This window comes from Salmo trutta, chromosome 1 (genome assembly GCF_901001165.1).
Source record: "Salmo trutta chromosome 1, fSalTru1.1, whole genome shotgun sequence".
Lineage (NCBI taxonomy): Eukaryota > Metazoa > Chordata > Actinopteri > Salmoniformes > Salmonidae > Salmo > Salmo trutta.
The window spans coordinates 62,723,184-62,743,620 of record NC_042957.1 but is presented as its reverse complement, the minus strand read 5'-3'; the positions used below and the strand labels follow the sequence as shown (position 1 = coordinate 62,743,620).

Here is a 20,437-nt window from a genome sequence, read left to right as displayed (position 1 = left end):
AGTTAGCGCCAAACTTGGTGGGTGTCAAAATAGCTAGCCGTGATGGCCGAGCTATGTACTCAGAATATTGCAAAATGTGCTTTCGCCGAAAAGCTATTTTAAAATCTGACACCGCGATTGCATGAAGGAGTTCTGTATCTATAATTCTTAAAATAATTGTTCTGTTTTTTGTGAACGTTTATCATGAGTAATTTAGTAAATTCACTGGAAGTTTTGTGTGGGTATGCTAGTTCTGAACATCACCTGCTAATGTAAAAAGCTGGTTTTTGATATAAATATGAACTTGATTGAACAAAACATGCATGTATTGTATAACATAATGTCCTAGGAGTGTCATCTGATGAAGATCATCAAAGGTTAGTGCTGCATTTAGCTGTGGTTTTGGTGTTTGTGACATATATGCTTGCTTTGAAAATGGCTGTGTGATTATTTTTGGCAGGGTACTCTCCTGACATAATCTAATGTTTTTATTTCGCTGTACAGCCTTTTTGAAATCGGACAGTGTGGTTAGATTAACGAGAGTCTTGTCTTTAAAATGGTGTAAAATAGTCATATGTTTGAGAAATTGAAGTTATAGCATTTTTGAGGTATTTGTAGTTCGCGCCACGCTCTACCATTGGATATTGGTGAGGCGTTCCGCTAGCGTCCCACCTCGCCCAGGGAGGTTAAAAGTTAAAATGAGCACTCAACCCGCTGCGCCTTGGTCCTTTTCATACGACGACCGTTACAGAACTTCCCACCACCAAGGGACTTAGCAGCGGGCCCAGGAAGAGGAAGGAACCTGGGCCAGGGAGAGAAGGGAGTGGAGGACATTTTGGACATGGGAGGAGGTAATGGCAGGGGACAAGACCCTGCCATGGAAACAGGTGGAGACAGCGAGGGAGGAACGGCAAAGGTGGAGCGAAGAGCGGGCCCAACGTAGGATGCATGAGAGGAGGGGCACACGGGTAGTGGGAGGGGCACACGGGTAGTTTGGCTGGGCCAGGGTTAAGCCCCAAGCCAACTCCCCGTGCTTATCGGAGGCAGCTTGTTACTGGTCAGGCCCCGTGTTATGGGGTGATGCGCACGGCATCGAGGCCGAGCATTCACAGGCCGATGTGCGCGGTTCCAGCGCCCCGCATTTGCCAGGGGGAAGCGGGCATCCAGCCAGTAAGGGTGGTGCCAGTACTGTGCTCAAGACCGCCAGTGCACCTTCTCTGCCCAGTGTATCCTGTTCCCGCTCCTCACACTAGCCCTGAGGTGCGTGTATCCAGTCTGGCGTCTCCTAAGCCAGCACCATGCACCAGGCCTCCAGTGCGTCAGCCCAGTCCAACTCGTCCTGTTCCTGCTCCCCGCACTAGCCTTGGGGTGCATGTATCCAGTCTGGCATCTCCACTACCAGCCCCATGCACCAGGCCTCCAGTGCATCAGCCCAGTCCAACTCGTCCTGTTCCTTCTCCTCGCACTAGCCTTGGGGTGCGTGTCTCCAGCCTGGTACCTCCACTACCAGCCCCACACATCAGGCTTTCAGTGTGCAGTACCCCGTCCAGAGCTTCCGACGACAGTACCATGTCCAGTGCTTCCGGAAATAGTGCCCCCTCCAGAGTGTCCGACGACAGTGCCCCGTCCAGAGAGTCTGGCGACAGTGCCCCGTCTAGAGATGGCCCACAGTCCGGAACCGAGTGAGACGGCCCACAGTCCGGAACCGAGTGAGACGGCCCACAGTCCGGTTTTGTGTTTCCAGTGTTCTATATTAAAAGTTATAAAAGTAGCGAGGCTACATACAGACACCGGTTAGTCAGGCTGATTGAGGTAGTATGTACATATAGATATGGTTAAAGTGACTATCCATATATGATGAACAGAGAGTTGCAGTAGCGTAAAAGAGGGGTTGGTGGGTGGGACACAATGCAGATAGCCAATTTCAATCCAATTTGTCCAAGTGTTAGAAACAGAATAAGCCCCCCCAATATATATATATATATATATATATATATATATATATATATATATATATTCAGATTTTTCAAGGGGTGCTGCAGCCCTACTTCCCGCGGCTATGCTGGTATTAGGCCATATTGAGTTCTGATATGAAGAAGAAATCCTGCTGTTTGTGTTCCTATTTATGGTATATCTATTTTATCAGGTAGATTGGTGGACAACACATTTCCCATTTACAACACAAACCTGAAGAAGAATTGTAAGGACAGTTTGAGAATTACTGTACTAATTATTACTCATGAAGTTAGAGTAATATTGATACTGTTACGCCCCTGAAAAAGGGGAGAAATAATCACGAGCGTGATACGGTATTGTTTCCTCAATAACCTTTAGTGCAATGAGGAAAAACCCGCGATTTCCCCACGAACTTGGGTGGAGACCAGAGCAATCGACCTCAGGCTCATAGATTAAGAGCATTTAGTAGATCACAGATTAACACTTTTCCCCTTCAATTAGGCACCACAAAATAAAGTAATCAATATGTTTACACATTCCTTTTACAATTCTTACCCTTTGTACGCTTGAATTTTAACTTAACACAATTCTATGAATGTTATCAATCTCTATCAACTAGTACTGAATGCATAATCTTTTTAACCTTAGATGTTTTAAGATCCTCACATACTGTCACAATACAACCTGTCATCAGGTTATCACAGTATGATAAAGGGCATATTTCTGAAACTACCACTGAATCAATCACACAATATGCATTTGTTGAATAACATTGTTATTGTCATACATGTTTAATAGTGAGGGTATTCCGTTATACCTATATCTGCTCTTATCCTACAGTAGACCTTTGCTATGACAAGGAGGTTTGAGTTGAGCAGGGAACAAGTCAAACTAACACTTTGTACACCCAGAAAAGGCTACTCTCCTCAATGTTATTCTCACAAATAATCCTGACAGGTATCAGTCTGGTGTTTTCTGTAATGAGCTTAGTGATCAATGTTTTACAGCCTGTGTTCGTAATGGCTGCTCAGTGAAACGACCTGTCCTGATTTGTCATAGACGTTTGCTAAAACACTTTAATGAGCAAGCCTTCCTTCATGAACTGGGCTCTTTAAAATGGTTTAGAATTAGCTTGATCCCCCTCAGTCGAAGAAGCTTGGACCTTCTTTTTTGATATTTTCATTGATATTGTTAACAAACACTCCCCATAAAGAAAATGAGATTTAAAAACAGGTTCAGCCCCTGGTTCGACCGTGATCTTGCAGAGTTACTCCACCTCAAGAATTGCATTTGGTGAAAGGCTCGGCACACGCACACTGAGAAATAACTGCACTCAGGCTATCCGGAAAGCCAAAGTTAGTTACTTTAAGGAGCAGTTCTCTCTCTGTGGGTCTAACCCCAAGAAGTTCTGGAAAACGGTTAAATACACAAAATAGCAACATCTTACACTATATAAATTCTAGTAGTTGTGTTTAAGTCAGTTTTATACTACGGCTATTGTCTATGTTTTGTCTTTCCTCCAAATCCAGAGAGACTCACAGGAGACAGCTGCCAGCATCAGCAGTAGAGATGCAGGGAACATGGTTTGTGTTGAAGCTGAACTGGTGGGAGCTGTTCTACTCTACTTTCCAGGACTCAGAGGGACGAAATTGGACATAGAGATACTGTTTAACCTGTTGGGGCTTTCAACAGGTTTGTGCGTTCAGATCACTATCCAAAGGCATAATGCGCGAGCGTAAATCCAGACACGAAAAGTCAAATAGTTCCATTACCATTCGTAGAAACATGTCAAATGTTGTTTACAACATTTACAACAAGAAATTAAGCTTTTAAATGATGTAAGACACTTGTATTTTCATGAATGTTTAATATTAGGATTTTTGTATTTAGAATTTCACCGGATGTTGTCGTAGGTGTCCCGCTAGCGGGACATGCGCCCAAACAGGTTTTAAAATGTCCATTGGAAAAAGGTCAATCTGGTAATAATAACTCAGAGTTAAATTGAATGAGACATCGATATTCAATCAATTGCGATTGGCTGGATATCATAAGTAACCACTTGCTAAACGTGATCAACGTTTGTGTGTCACCTAATTATTTTTAAAGAAATGTACTGGCGATTCGTCACCACCAGGGGTCACTGATTGCAGAAAGCTGAAATCAACGGAAGTAGACTTCCATCACCCAAGGCGGAGGAATTTCAACATGACACAGGAAAAACAAAATGTCTGTTTTCCCTTTGTTAGCTTAACATCTCGTGCAAGCTAATCCTATTTTGTACACTTTCAAGCATAACATAGGATCCCCTTCAGCAAGGGAACGGGCTACTTATAATGTATTATGTTCAAACCATTTTCAGCGTTATTTTGATGAAAACATCTAAATTCACCGTGGTCTCTTTACACTACTGAAAACGCAAGGGACAGAAGATTATCACTTGGTCAAGTTAATATATCCTCAGATTTCAATCGTCTGGCTCTTTGTTCTTGCTCAAGAAATTAATAACGACCGAGTCTACCTGGTTCTGAAACACGAGAGACAGAAATAGCACGTTTGGCCCATTGCATCTATTTGTAACATTTCGATAATGTCACGTCCTGACCATAGAAGCTTTTATTTTTCTATGGTAGAGTAGGTCAGGGCGTTACGGGGATGTCTAGTTTAGATTTTCTATGTTGTTATGTTCTAGTTTCTGTATTTCTATGTTTTATTTTTTGTGATGATCTCCAATTAGACGCAGCTGGTCATCGTTGTCTCTAATTGGAGATCATACTTAAGTAGTTGTTTTTCCCACCTGGGGTTGTGGGAGATTGTTTTTGAGTTAGTGTATGTTGCACCTCTTCGTCACGGTTTGTTGTTTTTGTTCTTTAGTTTATTTGTATGTATTGCATAGTTTCACAGTTTAATGAAGAAAATGTGGAACGATACACACGCTGCGCTTTGGTCTGCTCCTTCATCATACGACAACCGTGACAGATAAGTAGCTGGATCGAGTCCTAGCACTTAGAAATGTAACTACTTTACAACTCTTGACACTCTGACGTCATCTTATATGCAAAACCGAAGGCACTTCCAGTGGTGTTCAAATGGAAACACACACACAACCAATATCTGTATACAACGCGGTCTGTTTGTAGAATTCTGTTAGCACAAATGATATATACATAATTCAACATCAAAGTCTCGTCCTATCTTAGATTCCTCGCAGGGGGCACCATAAATGTCGTGTCTTTAGTATAAATAAATGTGAAGATTGTTATTTTATCAAATCAATTCTCTGTAATTATTATTACGTGATTAAACTAATCATGTACATTTAATTAACTAAGAAGTCGGGGCCCATGGAAAATCTTCATATTTCAAAGTTATAATTTTCTGAATATAACTCTTCAGATATTTTAATATCTGATCAATTAGTCTTCTATTAATGAATTATTATTGTTACCTTCGTCAATCTCATTTGAACGTTGTAAATTGTTGGTTATTTGCACAATCCCAGCCTCTTCTATGACTCATCCATACACCAATTGGCTCAATTATTTATTTATTAACTAACTAAATAATCACAGAAATACATAAACAAACAGTAGATATTGGTTACTAACAATGATAGGAAAGAGTCCCTAAGTGTGGACGGCTTGGTGACGGCTTGGTGGACAAAGGGAAAGGGGTGGGATTGAGAAAGAGCAGGAAAGACAAATGGATTCATCACACACAGTCGATAATTATATACATTAAAATGCTAATGCTTTTCACATGAACGGCCGCTCATTTGAGAATAATTGCAAGTATGTATTTACGCCCATATGTCAATGTTGTCTTCTCTGTTGGAATCCGGTTCATCTGCTAAAGAGTTCACCAGAGACTCTCTGGTTGCGTTTCCCCGCAGATCAAAGTATTTCTTGGTTAGGATGCATACTTCAGAGTACCATTCAGAAATGTTCTCATAGAATAGGTGTTTCGGCGGTTGTCTGTATTCTCGTCCTCAGATTACGTAATTTCAAGCTGCAGACTAGTAATTTGTGTCTAAGATTTGTTCTTATTCTGTAGGGATTGATAGTCTTGGAGTTTAACCTCTCTTGGGTAGGGGGCAGTATTTTGAATATTGGATGAATGAGATGCTCAATGAGGTGCTAGGATATGCATATGCATGGGAGTATTGGATATAAAACACTCTAAAGTTTCCAAAACTGTTAAAATAATGTCTGTGAGTATAACATAACTGATATGGCAGGCAAAAACCTGAGGAAAATCCACCCAGGAAGTGGGATATTTTTGATGTGTGTAGTTTTCAATTGAATACCTATAGAGTATCTAAATGGATAGGACCCAGATTGCAGTTCCTATGGCTTCCACTAGATGTCAACAGTCTTTAGACATTGTTTCAGGCTTATTTTCTGAAAAATGAGGAAGAATGAGACCATTTTCTAAGTGGCATGCAGAATGAACCAGAGCTGTTTTGAGCGGGTGACCGATTGTGCGCCATTCGTTGTTTTCCTTTCTATTGAAGACTATTGTCCGGTTGAAATATTATCGATTATTTAGACGATAGACAACCTGAGGATTAATTATAAACATTGTTTGACGTTTCGACGAACTTTACCGGTACTATTAGGATGTATTCATCTGCATGTCATGACCGCCTTTGAGCCAGTGGATTACTGAACAAAACGCGCTAACAAAACTGAGTTTTTGTGGACATAAAGAGGGACTTTATCGAACAAAACAAACATTTATTGTGTAACAGGGACTCTTGTGACTGCAACCATATGAAGATCATCAAAGGTAAGTGATTAATTTTATCGCTATTTCTGACTTTTGTAATTCCTAAACTTGGTTGTAAAATGTTTATATGCTTTTGTAAGTGGGGCGCTGTCCTCAGAAAATCGCATGGTTTGCTTTCACCGTAAGAGCCTTTTTGAAATCTGACACAGCGGCTGGATTAACAAGAAGTTCATTTTTAAACCGATGTATAACACTTGTATTTTTATGAATGTTTAATTTGTCTATTTCTGTATTTTGAATTTGACGCTCTGCAATTTCCCCCGGATGTTGGCGCCCATAAGAAGTTAACCATTTCCAGCCGTGTAGTCAATGCTCCACGTGGAATAGTCTTGTCCTTTGGTAGGGTTCTAGTTTCAACCACCTGTCTTTCATGAGATCACCAAATGAAACACACATAACTGTCCCTTAAGTTTCCACGGACCATTCCCACATTCTCAAAAGCAGAAACATTGTTTAATTCTCCCATTTTGGGGATTTAGGTGTCTCCAAGTGAAGTCCATTGTGCTCTCTCTTTCTGCATGACCAGGGGGAGAGAGTCTCCGCCAAGGGGGATCTACACCCAGAAAGGGCTATGTCATGTCAGTGTTTGTTACCTCGATTTGTGGATTGAGAAATCAAACGGAACCCTGTTTACAACTCTGTACAGAAAATAAACGGAAAGAAATACTCTATTACGTGGAAGCTTCTACCATGAACCATTAAAAAAAGGACTTCCAAGAAGCCAGGATTCCAGACTGCACCACATATGCCACTACAGAGAGGACTATCTTGAAAAAGAAGCAAAGATACGCAATGGGTTTCTAAGAGGCTACTATCCATAATGTGTGGATGAAACTCCTAAATTGGCATTAGGGAAAACAAGATAAATTGCTACAAATAAGGCCCACTAGTGCGAAAGAACACTGTAATGTTCACCACCATATATACTTTGAAGTGGGAGATACTGCCAAGAAACACTGGCATGTTATATCATCGGACCATGAATTTAAGAACCAACCACTTATTGTGTATAGGAGAGGTAGCAATTTACGCAAAAAAATTGTCCATGCCAACTGCCACCCACAAAAGAAAATGAGCCATGCTCTTTTCCGCCCTCTTACGAATGGTAGCTATAAATGCAGAGGCAGCGCACAGTGCAGCAATATGAGGAAGTGCAAATATTTCTGCCATACACATACAGGAAAACGGTTCCAAATAAATTACATTATTACGTGCTCCACCACCTATGCTATATACATGATTAAATATCCATGTGGGCTGTGTGATGCAGGTAAAACCTCTCGTTCTCTCAAACTAAAAATTTGTGAACATAAAAGTTCAATCAGGAGAAACAACAGGGATGATCCAGTCGCAGGACATTCCATGCATGTTATGTTGTAAATGTGAACATGAACTAATGCCACCACTTCAGCCTACTCTGACGTTTTTTCTTGCACTGTACCCAATGATTTATGAAAAATTACTTGATAGGTCAATGTCCTCATTGTGGTTTTAAAGACACGTTTAATACGTTTTATGTACACACTTTATTAGAATACTTATGAAATGCAAATTGTTATTAAAAACACTCACAAAAGCTCTGACGAGGGCCGTGAGGCCAATACATAAAGCTTAATAAAGAACAGTGATACTAGCAAGAGCAGTGTGTGGGTTTCTTCTTTTTTCTCCACAGTTCTTTATGAAATGTAGTTATTTGTTTTATTTGACTGTGTAAAAACTAGCAAAACTAGCGTTTTGCAAAATATGAGAATTTTCCTTTCTGAAATGAAACGAAGTGCGAGATTTTAAACAAAAACAGGTCTTCATTGAACAACACACAATCTCTTTCATAATTTCTTTAAAAAATAAAAGCTATTTTAACAGCAGCATAAGGTTTGCCACAGGTTGGGCTCGAAAGCCTGCAGGGAAAGCAATGGAGTGGATTTCCCATATATGGGATAATGGACATATCTACAAAACTGATTAACTGAAAAACATGTTCAGCATTTCAAGAGATGCTTCCAGCAACTCTGTGTCTTTAAAAGGGCAGAGCCTGCAACCTGAAGACACAGCTGTGTATTACTGTGTTCGTTACCCTCCACAGTGATACAAACCAGTACCAGACCTGAACAATTACCCAGATACCCATGGGAGAATGATGCAAGTACAACATAATATAAATGTATCTCCACACCAACATATCAACATATTTAAGATTAACACTCAGTCTCAAAAACAGTTAAATTATAACTTGATAAATAAACATTACAAAAATCATTAATACCATACATCATTATAAACGTAAACCCAAATAAAAATGCAGAACTTTTGTTCCCGATCTTCAACACATCATACTAAAGCCATTATATCTAGTCAACACATCTCATGAGTAAAATCTGAACTACAGAGAGTAGAGATAATCAAGGAATAGAGCAGAAGATTTCTCCCACTAAGTCTATTTAAACCTCTAGAGGGCGGTCTATGCAAAGTCTCCCTCCCCTTCATCCCATTATAATCACACACTCATCTCTGGCCTTCTCATTATAGGAAGCTTCGACTGACATTACAAGTCCTGTACTAACTAATACTGAACAATGGAGCTTCTGACTGTCTGGAGTTTAGTTGTCATGGTGATGTCCATACACAGTAAGTAAAGCATACCAGGACTGAAGAATGTATGAGTATCATGGTTAAACTCAACATGTATGTAAATACCAGATCATCAACTGAGTGTCAACATTTTTGTTTTGCAGGTGTTTGCTGTGATGAGATGGATCAGTCTCCTTCTCAGGTGAAAAGACCTGGAGACACGTTTAAATTGTCATGTAAAATCTCTGGGTTTGATATGACAAGCTACTACATGCACTGGATAAGGCAGAAACCAGGCAAAGCTCTGGAGTGGATTGGGAGAGTTAACTCTGGTTCAACAAATGCTCCAGTCTACTCAGAATCCCTGAAAGGCCAGTTCACCTTGACTGAGGACGTCTCTACAAGCACCCAGTTCATAGAGGCCAAGCGTCTGAGATCAGAACACTCTGCTGTTTATTATTGTGCTCGACAGACACACTGACTGAAGCTGGTGAAGCAGCTGTACATAAACCTCTCTAACAACATGGCTAACTGGTGTACTACTTCCTCTCTTTGTGTCACACCATAATAATACTGAGTATCATTACTGTAAAGAATACAGCAATATCACAAAGCTCTACACAATAAAAGCCTCCAGCCTCTAACATTCAAAGTATACAAAAATCCGATCTCTTGCCCAGTGTTTCTTCAAGTTTGAAATGCTCTCTTTTCATCAACAGGTGTTCAGGGTCAGACACTGAATGAGTCTGGACCAGTAGTTAAAAATACAGAAGAACCACACAAACTGACCTGTACAGCCTCTGATTTAGACATGAATAGCTACTGGATGGCTTGGACCAGACAGGCTCCTGGGAAAGGATAGGAGTGGGTTGCAACTATTACCCATGACAGCGGAAGCACTTTCTATCCCCAGTCTGTTCAGGGTCGGTTCACCATCTCCAGATGAACAGCTTGAAGAGTCAAATGGGACGTGAGGCAGACAATAAACGGAGGATCCAGCAAAAATTCCAAGTTCATTTCAAAGCATATCATTCCTCATCAAGGTTAAGGCAGCTTAATCTACTCCTCTGGCTATTTTGATCAGTAAACATCATCTTCATTACATTCACCTGTATATCATCCTAATACAATTAAGAGTTTGAATTGCTGGTAGGTATTAATTCATGTCCTCATTGAGTATAATGAAATATACAAGAGGAATTTTGACAGCAGACTTTTACTGTTAACTAAAAAGAGTAATAGGCCATTATATACTGTATCTTTGGGGACACCAATAGTTGGATTCTCACCATCTGTGACTTTTGTGTAGTTCTCCAAAGCATTATAATAATAATTATGATAACGTACTGTAAACAATGAGCAGAACAGATTCATTCATAATAATTATGAATGGTTTAACCTTTAACCGAGAGAGCCATGAGATGGCGCACAATTGGCCCAGCTTCCTCCGTGTTAGGGGAGGGTTTGGCCGGCTGGGATATCCTTGTCCCATCGCGCTCTAGCAACTTCTTGTGGCGGGCCGGGCTGTACAGTGTTTCCTCCGACACATTGGTGAGGCTGGCTTCCGGGTTAAGCGAGCAGTGTGTCAAAAAGCAGTGCTTCGTGGCAGGGTCATGTTTCAGAGGACGCATGGCTCTCGACCTTCGCCTCTCCCGAGGCCGTATGCGAGTTGCAGCGATGGGACAACACTGTAAATAACAACTATTAAAAGGTTAAACCATTCATAATGATGCTGACTAAATAACAACTATTAATAAAGGTTAAACAATTCACACTAATGCTGACCAAATTACAATTATTTTGAGTGAGTTGAAATGAAAACGTTATAAACCTTACTATAAGAAAGGCTCATACTGTACATGATTGTTACAATTATAAAGCATTGTACCTGCAAGATTTAGGTAACATTTTGTAATTCTAAAGAATAATTTAATGTTATGATATATACTACTTTACAAAACAGTTAACTGATGGTTAAAATATGTTTTAATATTTGAAGAAATAATAGATATTTATTTGATCACCTATCCACAACCATCTGAATGTGTTGCTATCCTCATAGAGCAGGTGTGTGGTACTGGTGGGAGATTTTTGTTATGGTGTGTATCACTGTGACTATATGGGGGTCACAGTGATATTACATCATACAAAAACCCTTTGCTCCTGTATGGACACATCAACACTGAACAGGTCAAATTAACACCCTCCACAACAATGGTGGTAAACCTAATGAAACCTCACCATAAACATGATTTTGGAAATAGCCATGTTAGTGGATTTTATACTGCAACACTTAAATCCATACATTTGCAAACAACTGTTACAAACTGACAATGGCACAAACATGGAAGATGAATCCAACAACTCATAGATTAATCTTATAATGTAAGAATCTGTTTTAATGCTATACTATAGTGTCTACCATGGTTTATGTTTCTTACACCTCACTGAGACAGAGTCATATTGTCACATCCTGACCAGTAAAGGGGTTATTTGTTATTATAGTTTGGTCAGGACGTGGCAGGGGGTATTTGTTTTCTATGGTTTTGAGTGTGTGTTTATGTAGAGGGCGTTTTATTTATGTTTCCGGGGTTTTTGGTTTAGTTCTATGTTGTACAGTTCTATGTCTGTTTCTAGGGTGTTTATTTCTATGTTTAGTATTTGGGATTGGGGCCTTCAATTGGAGGCAGCTGGTTATCGTTGCCTCTGATTGAAGGTCCTATAATTAGGAGTTTGTTTGTTTTGGGGATTGTGGGAGATTGTTCTTTGTACTGCTGTGTGAGCCGACAAGGCTGTTTGTCGACCGTTCATTGTTTTCTTGTTTTATGTTAAATAAAATGAGCATTCACATACCCGCTACGCCTTGGTCCATCCATTACGGCGACCGTGACACATATTGAATCCCTACAGAGATGTGAAGGAAGTGTTTTTGTACTGGGGTACATCTAACATTTTTACATTTGTATTTTTTCTTCAGAAATTATTACTTATGGGTTACCTTCATGTGTGTTCAAAATATTACTGTTCTCATATTATTACATTTTTTAATTTTAGATGTGTATTAAAAAACAAATTGGGCGGGGGCAAAACCTAATATATTCCTTGTATAGCTGGAATGACATTTTCATATCCTATATATTTTACTGTGATATGTGATTGTCTCACCTAGCTATCTTAAGATGAATGCACTTACTGTAAGTCGCTCAAGATAAGAGCATCTGCTAAACGAGTAAGATATCGAATGTTTTACATACAGATCTCATATTACTGTATTGCATTATAAAAAAAATATACATTTAAATATATTAGTGTCAGAAATGTATCATTTGTACAGTTCTTTATTAAAAATGTAGTTATGAATTACTTATTTCTCTGAGAGTGAGGCGGATATATTGCATTTTGCAAAAAAACATGATTATTAGTCTACTTGATGAAACCATCAAGTGATAGACTTTAAACAAATACATGTACATGTCATGATTAAATAGTGAAAAAACACAATCTCTTTCATAATTTCTTTAAACAATAAATGCTAATTTACCAACATTTCTGAAAATGGAAATATAGCGTTTGGAATGAAACTCTTCAAATGTACTTTTCGATACCAGATGAAAGTCATTAAAGTAAACAAAAATCATTAAATGGACCAAGGATAGATCCTTGAAGAACATCCTGAACTAAGTTAAGAACAAATTCTTATTTACAATGACAGCCTACCGGGGAACAGTGCCTTGTTCAGGGACAGAAAGACAGATTTTAACCTTGTCAGCTTGGGGATTCAATCCAGCAACCTTTCGGTTACTGGTCCAACCAATCAATGGAGTGGATTTCCCATATTTGGTATGATGGAGATATATTAAAAAATGATGCACTAAAAAACAAGTTCACCATTTCAAGAGATGCCTCCAGCAACTCTGTGTCTTTAAAAGGACAGAGTCTGCAACCTGAAGACACAGTTGTGTATTACTATGTTCGCTTCCCTCCACAGTGATACAAACCAGTACCAGACCTGAACAAATACCCAGATACCCATGTGAGAATGATGCAAGCACAACATAAAGAAATGTATCTACACACCAAGATATCAACATATTTAAGATTAATGCTGTCTCAAAAACGGTTAAATTATAATTTGGTAAGTTAACCTTACAAAAAAAACATTAAAATGTAAATCTAAATAATAATGCTGAACTTTTGTTCCCGTGTTGCTGATGTTCAACATCATACATAAGCCATTAGTCAACATGTCTCATAAGTAAAATCTGAACTACAGAGAGCAGAATAAAGGACAGAGAGTAGAGAGAATCAAGGAATAGAGCAGAAGATTTCTCCCACTAAGTCTATTTAAACCACTAGAGGGCGGTCTATGCAAAGTCTCCCTCCCCTTCATCCTTTTATAATCCCACATTCAATTCTGGCCTTCTCATTATAGGCAGATTGGACCGACATTACAACATTACAAGTCCTGTACTAACTAATACTGAACAATGATTGTCTGTAGTCTAGTTCTCATGGTGATGTCCATACACATTAAGTAAAGCATTACATGACTGAAGAATGTATGAAAATACCAGATCTGCAACTGAGTGTCAACATTTTTGTTTTTCAGGTGCTTGCTGTGATGAGATGGATCAGTCACCTTCTCAGGTGAAAAGATCTAGAGACACTTTTAAATTGTCATGTCAAATTTATGGGTTTGATATGACAGGCTACTGCATAAACTGGATAAGGCAGAAACCAGGCAGAAGTCCGGAATGGATTGCGAGAATTAACTCGTGTTCAACAGATGCTCCTGATTACTCAGGCCAGTTCATTCTGACTGAGGACGTCTTCACAAGCACACAGTACCTAGAGCTCAAGAATCTGAGATCAGAGGACTCTGCTGTTTATTATTGTGCTCGACAGACACACTGACTGAAGCTGGTGAAGCAGCTGTACAAAACCACCCCAACAAAACAGTTGGCTGGTGTACTACTCGCTCTCTTTGTGTCACACTAGAATAATACTAAGTATCATTACTGTAAGTAATACAACAACAATATCACAAAGCACTACACAATAAAATACTTTAGCCTCTAACAATCAAACTACACAAAAATATGATCTCTGTCCAGTCTGGTCAATCTTACTTGTTGTCACATGAACAAGTATTTAACAAAGTATTCAGAACATATGAATCTGTTCCCCATCTCTGAATTCTCTATTTAACCTCTAAGGTACTAAGCTAAAATATGGAATTGTTTAAAGATTGTCATACCTTGGTTCATTTAGCTATTTGATTTAGATTTTTAGTACCCCTTCAGGTTTAAAAAAAAACTTTTTTAGAAATGATTTAAGAAAATATGGAATTTGGCTTTTCCTGCTATAGCCCATAGAAACAGATTGAATAACATATGTAAAAATTGCAAAAATTACATTTAAAAATGTAAGTTATCATATGTAATTATTTAGATTTTTAGTACCCCTTTAGGTTAAAAAATATATATATTTCAAAAACGATTTGGATAAAATATTTAAATGTGGCCTTTCCCACTATAGCCAGTGGAAATGCATTGAATAACACCTTCATGAATGTAAAATATATTGGTGTTTTTTGGGCACATATTTAAAACCTTATTTTTGTTGGCACAAAACTACCTCCATACTTCCATTAATTTGTATGGATTACCTTCATACGAGTCCCGTGACACTTGTGTTCGAGCCTCTCCCTTTTCCACAGTGAGGTCATACAGTGTGGGAAAAAAGTATTTGATCCCCTGCTGATTTTGTACGTTTGCCCACTGACAAAGAAATGATCAGTCTATAATTTTAATGGTAGGTTTATTTGAACAGTGAGAGACAGATTAACAACAAAAAAAACAGAAAAACGCATGTCAAAAATGTTATAAATTGATATGCATTTTAATGAGGGAAATAAGTAATAGTTTCATATTTAATCATATAAGTTCCCCAACATTTGGATGTGAACCTGACAACTGGGAAATATACACATTCAGAGATACATTATGTTCTTATACTGTCCTTAGTTACATCACAAATTAGAAACAAATTCAACAGGATTGTTCTTTAAGTACCCACGGACCATTCCAACTGTTTGGATTACAGAAATATTGTTTCATTACTCAACCTTTTCATGTCACAGTACTACAAAATCTCTCCCTGTTGTAACGAAGAGATTTTTCACTTCCCTTTCATTGTGTGGGAGAGAGAGAGTTCCTGCTGGTATTTATGACCGTCATAAAACTGTGGTGGGAGAGAGGGGGGGAATCTGGTGCCTATGATCCTCACCCAAAAGGGCAATATGACAATACCATTTGAAGGTTTGTGGAAATGTGAAATTAATGTAGGAGAATATAACACACTAGACCTGGTTAAAGATAATACAAACCAAAAAACATGCATTCTTTTTTTTGTTCCATCATCTTTCAAATCCAAGAGAAAAGCCATACATTCAGATAGGAGTCTAGGTGTAATTTACATTTGGGCCACCAGATGGCAGCCGTGTGTGTGGAAAGTTTCAGACTGATCCAGTAAATAATTACATTACTACACAATATTTTTATCAAGTCTGCCAGTAGTTTGCCCAAATGTGCCAAATTGGTCAATTTATACATTTTCAAGTAGATAACTATAGAGAACATACAAAAACACTATGGTAAAAAAAAATGTACGTTTACACACTCCCAGGAATGTCATACAATGGATAATTAGCTTCCCTATAGAAAATACACAAACCTTCACACATCTAGATGGCCACGCGGGGTGGGTTTGGGGCCAGAGACAGCAGTGGTTCACACTGTAGAACCCATTTCCTACATTTGAATATAAAAATGGATTTTATCAAACAAAACTATGCTACATTTTATCTCTGGGACCCTCAGGATGACAAATCAGAGCAAGATTTCTGAATTGAAGTACATTATTTACCTTCAGATGTGAATGTATCAAACCAGTTACTGTGATAAAACTGTTTTGTTGTTGTCCACTCTCCTCAGACAATAGCATGGTATTTTTTACAGTAATCGGACACTGCAGTTAGATTAACAAGAATTTAATCTTTCTGCCCATATATGTCCCGGAAAATTGGTTGTTGTTAACAACGTCATTCTAGTCACTTTAGCGCATGTTAGCAACAACCGTCCCGGTATAGGGACACCGATCCCTTAGAGGTTTAAGGATTTAACCTGAAAAATCAACAAGGGAAATCAACAAGGGATCAAAGCTTTCACCTGGATTCACCTGGTCAGTCTATGTCATGGAAAGAGCAGTTGATTACATTTACATTTACATTTTAGTAATTTAGCAGACGCTCTTATCCAGAGCAACTTACAGTAGTGAATGCATAGATTTCATACTTTTTTTCCCCGTACTGGCCCCCCGTGGGAATTGATTATAATGTTTTGTACACTCAGTGTATAATTTCATGATTGTGAGAAGAACATGAGGTGTTTACTATAAATCACTGTAAATCCACCGTGATCAGAATTCACATACTAAAAGAGCACTTGGTAAAAATACCCAATTCTAAGAATACTTAAACCAGATGGCAAACATTTATCATCTACAAATTACAATACAGCCCCTCTTGAGTAGTGAAGTAATACATGACATTATTTAAACTTTGTCATCTTCCCACCCAGTGAGGAGGAACTCATCCATCACTACTTATCTCACTGCAGAGTGGATGAAATGCACACTGACTAGATTGAGGAACAGACACATCATGCTAAGAGTTCATCATGACATTTACTATTGTGTTTCTACTGATGACAATAGGCCTGACATGTGGAAACTTTAAGATTGTTAGAATAAAACCTTAATATTGTTATTATATGAAGTTTTGAGTTCAGCTATTACCTCTAATGTTACTTTCTTTCAACAGGTGTTCAGAGTCAGACATTGACTGAGTCTGGACCAGTGGTTTAAAAGCCTGGAGAATCCCACCAACTGACATGTACAGCCTCTGGTTTAGACATAAATGGCTACTACATGGCTTGGATCAGACAGGCTCCTGGGAAAAGAGTGGATGGCAGCACTTACTACCCCCAATCTGTCCAATCTGTTCACCATCTCCAGAAAAAATAGCAAGCAGCAGGTGAATCTCCAGATGAACGGTCTGAAGACTGAAGATAGTGACACATGATGCTGCAGGGCTGTACAAAAACTGGTCAACACTGATCTCTAAACTGTAAAATGAGTCTATTGTCCACTCAGTCACCATCAACTCCATGTCACAAACTTCAAAATGATCGGACCAAGGCGCAGCGTGCATTGAGTTCAACATCTTTTTAATAAACAGTGAAACTAGACACAAAACAACAAAACTTACAAAGACTGTGACGACGTAGTGCCCAAACACACTAACACAAACAATATCCCACAAAACACAAGTGGGAAAAAGGCTACCTAAATATGATCCCCAATTAGAGGCAACGATTACCAGCTGCCTCTAATTGGGAACCATACAACTCACCAACATAGACATAGAATGACTAGAACACCCCCATAGTTAAGCTCTGACCTCAACACCATAGAGAACCAAGGGCTCCCTATGGTCAGGGCGTGACACTCCATGACATCCACAACACACACACTGGTTGGCCCATACACTACCGTTCAAAAGTTTGGGGTCACTTAGAAATGTCCTTGTTTTTGAAAGAAAAGCACATTATTTCCATTAAAATAACATCAAATTGATCAGAAATACAGTGTAGACATTGTTAATGTTGTAAATGATTATTGTAGCTCGAAACTGCTGATTTTTAATGGAATATCTACATAAGTGTACTGAGGCCCATTATCAGCAACCATCCCTCCTGTGTTCCAATAGCACGTAGTGTTAGCTAATCCAAGTTTATCATTTTAAAAGGCTAATTGATCATTAGAAAACCCTTTTGCAATTATATTAGCACAGCTGAAAACTGTTGTGCTGATTATAGAAGCAATAGAATTAAAATTGGCCTTCTTTAGACTAGTTGAGTATCTGGAATATTAGCATTTGTGGGTTCGATTACAGGCTCAAAATGGCCAGAAACAAAGAACTTTCTTCTAAAAACTCTTCAGTCTATTATTGTTCTGAGAAATTAAGGCTATTGCATTTGAGAAATTGCCCAGAAATTGAAGATCTGGTACAATGCTGTATACTACTCCCTTCACAGAACAGCTCAAACTGGCTTTAACCAGAATAGAAAGAGTAGTGGGAGGCCACGGTGGACAACTGAGCAAGAGGACAAGTACATTAGAGTGTCTAGTTTGAGAAACAGACGCCTCACAAGTCCTCAAATGGCATCTTCATTAAATAGTACCCGCAAAACACCAGTCTCAAAACACCAGGTTCAAGAGCGAAGAGGCGTCTCCAGGATGCTGGCCTTCTAGGCAGAGTTCCTCTGTCCAGTGTCTATTCTTTTGGCCATCTTAATCTTTTATTTTTATTGGCCAGGCTGAGATATGGCTTTTTCTTTGCAACTCTGCCTAGAAGGCCAGCACCCCGGAGTCGTCTCTTCACTGTTGATGTTGAGACTGCGTTTTGTGGGTACTATATAATAAAGCTACCAGCTTTATATAATATATAATCTATATAATAAAGCTACCAGCAAACCTTGTGGCCAACTACAAGACACGTCTGACCTCTGTGAATGCCAACAAGGGTTTTGCCACCAAGTACTAAGTCATGTTTTGCAAAGGGGTCAAATACTTATTTCCCTCATTTAAATGCAAATCAATTTATAACATTTTTGACATGTGTTTTTCTGGATTTATTTGTTGTTATTCTGTCTCTCACTGTTCAAATAAACCTACCATTAAAATTATAGACTGATCATTTCTTTGTCAGTGGGCAAACGTACAAAATCAGCAGGGGATCAAATACTTTTTTCCCTCACTGTATCTCTTACTGCTCATCCCCTCTTGGGAATCTATTGTATATAGTATTCAAGTATAAACACCATGGGACCCGTCATACTGCTCAGGAAGGAGATGCGTTCTGTCTCCTAGAGATTAATGTACTTTGCTGTGAAAAGTGCAAATCAAACCCAGAACAACAGCAAAGGACCTTGTGAAGATGCTGGAGGAAACAGGTACAAAAGTATCTATTTACACAGTAAAACGAGTCCGATATCAACATAATGTGAAAGGCCGCTCAGCAAAGAAGAAGCCACTGCTCCAAAACCGCCATAAAAAAGACAGACCACGGTTTGCAACTGCACATTGGGACAAAGATTTTACTCTTTGCAGAAATGTCCTCTGGTCTGATGAAGCAAAAATAGAACCGTTGGGCCATAATGACCATCGTTATGTTTGGGGGGAAAAGGGGGAAGCTTGCAAGATGAAGAACACCATCCCAACCGTGAAGCACGGGGGTGGCAGCATCATGTTGTTGGGTGCTTTGCTGCAGGAGGGACTGGTGCACTTCACAAAATAGATGGCAACATGAGGATGGATAATTATGTGGACATATTGAAGCAACATCTCAAGACATCAGTCAAGAAGTTAAAGCTTGGTCGCAATTGGGTCTTCCAAATGGACAATGACCCTAAGCATACTTCCAAAGTTGTGGCAAAATGGCTTAAGGACAACAAAGTTAAGGTATTGGAGTGGCCATCACAAAGCCCTGACCTCAATTCTATAGAACATTTGTGGGCAGAACTGAAAAAGTGTGTGCGAGCAAGGAGGCCTACAAACCAGACTCAGTTACACCAGCTCTGTCAGGAGGAATGGTCCAAAATTCACCCAATTTATTGTGGGAAGCTTGTGGAAGGCTAGCCGAAACGTTTGACCCAAGTTAAACAATTTAAAGGCAATGCTACCAAATACTAATTGAGTGTATGTAAACTTCTGATAAACTGGGAATGTGAAAAAAGCTGAAATAAATCATTCTCTCTACTATTATTCTGACATTTCACATTCTTAATATAAAATGGTGATCCTAACTGACCTAAGACAGGGAATTTTTAATAGGAATAAATGTCAGTAATTGTGAAATACTGAGTTTAAATGTATTTTGCTAAGGTGTATGCAAACTTTCGACTTCAACTGTATTTATCAAGTTATTTTTGTAAAAACAAATGTATGGTAGTGCTTGTGAACATTTCCGGCCATCTAGATGTGTGAAAGTTAGTGTATAAGCTAATGATCCATCATGTATGACATT

The 20,437-nt window shown here is 38.9% G+C and overlaps 1 protein-coding gene across 2 annotated transcripts in view; it reads right to left on the bottom strand.

The window, feature by feature from the left end:
* Nucleotides 1–20,437, bottom strand: part of LOC115204635 (uncharacterized) — a 193,604-nt gene that overhangs the window by 63,836 nt on the left and 109,331 nt on the right. The window lies entirely within an intron of this gene.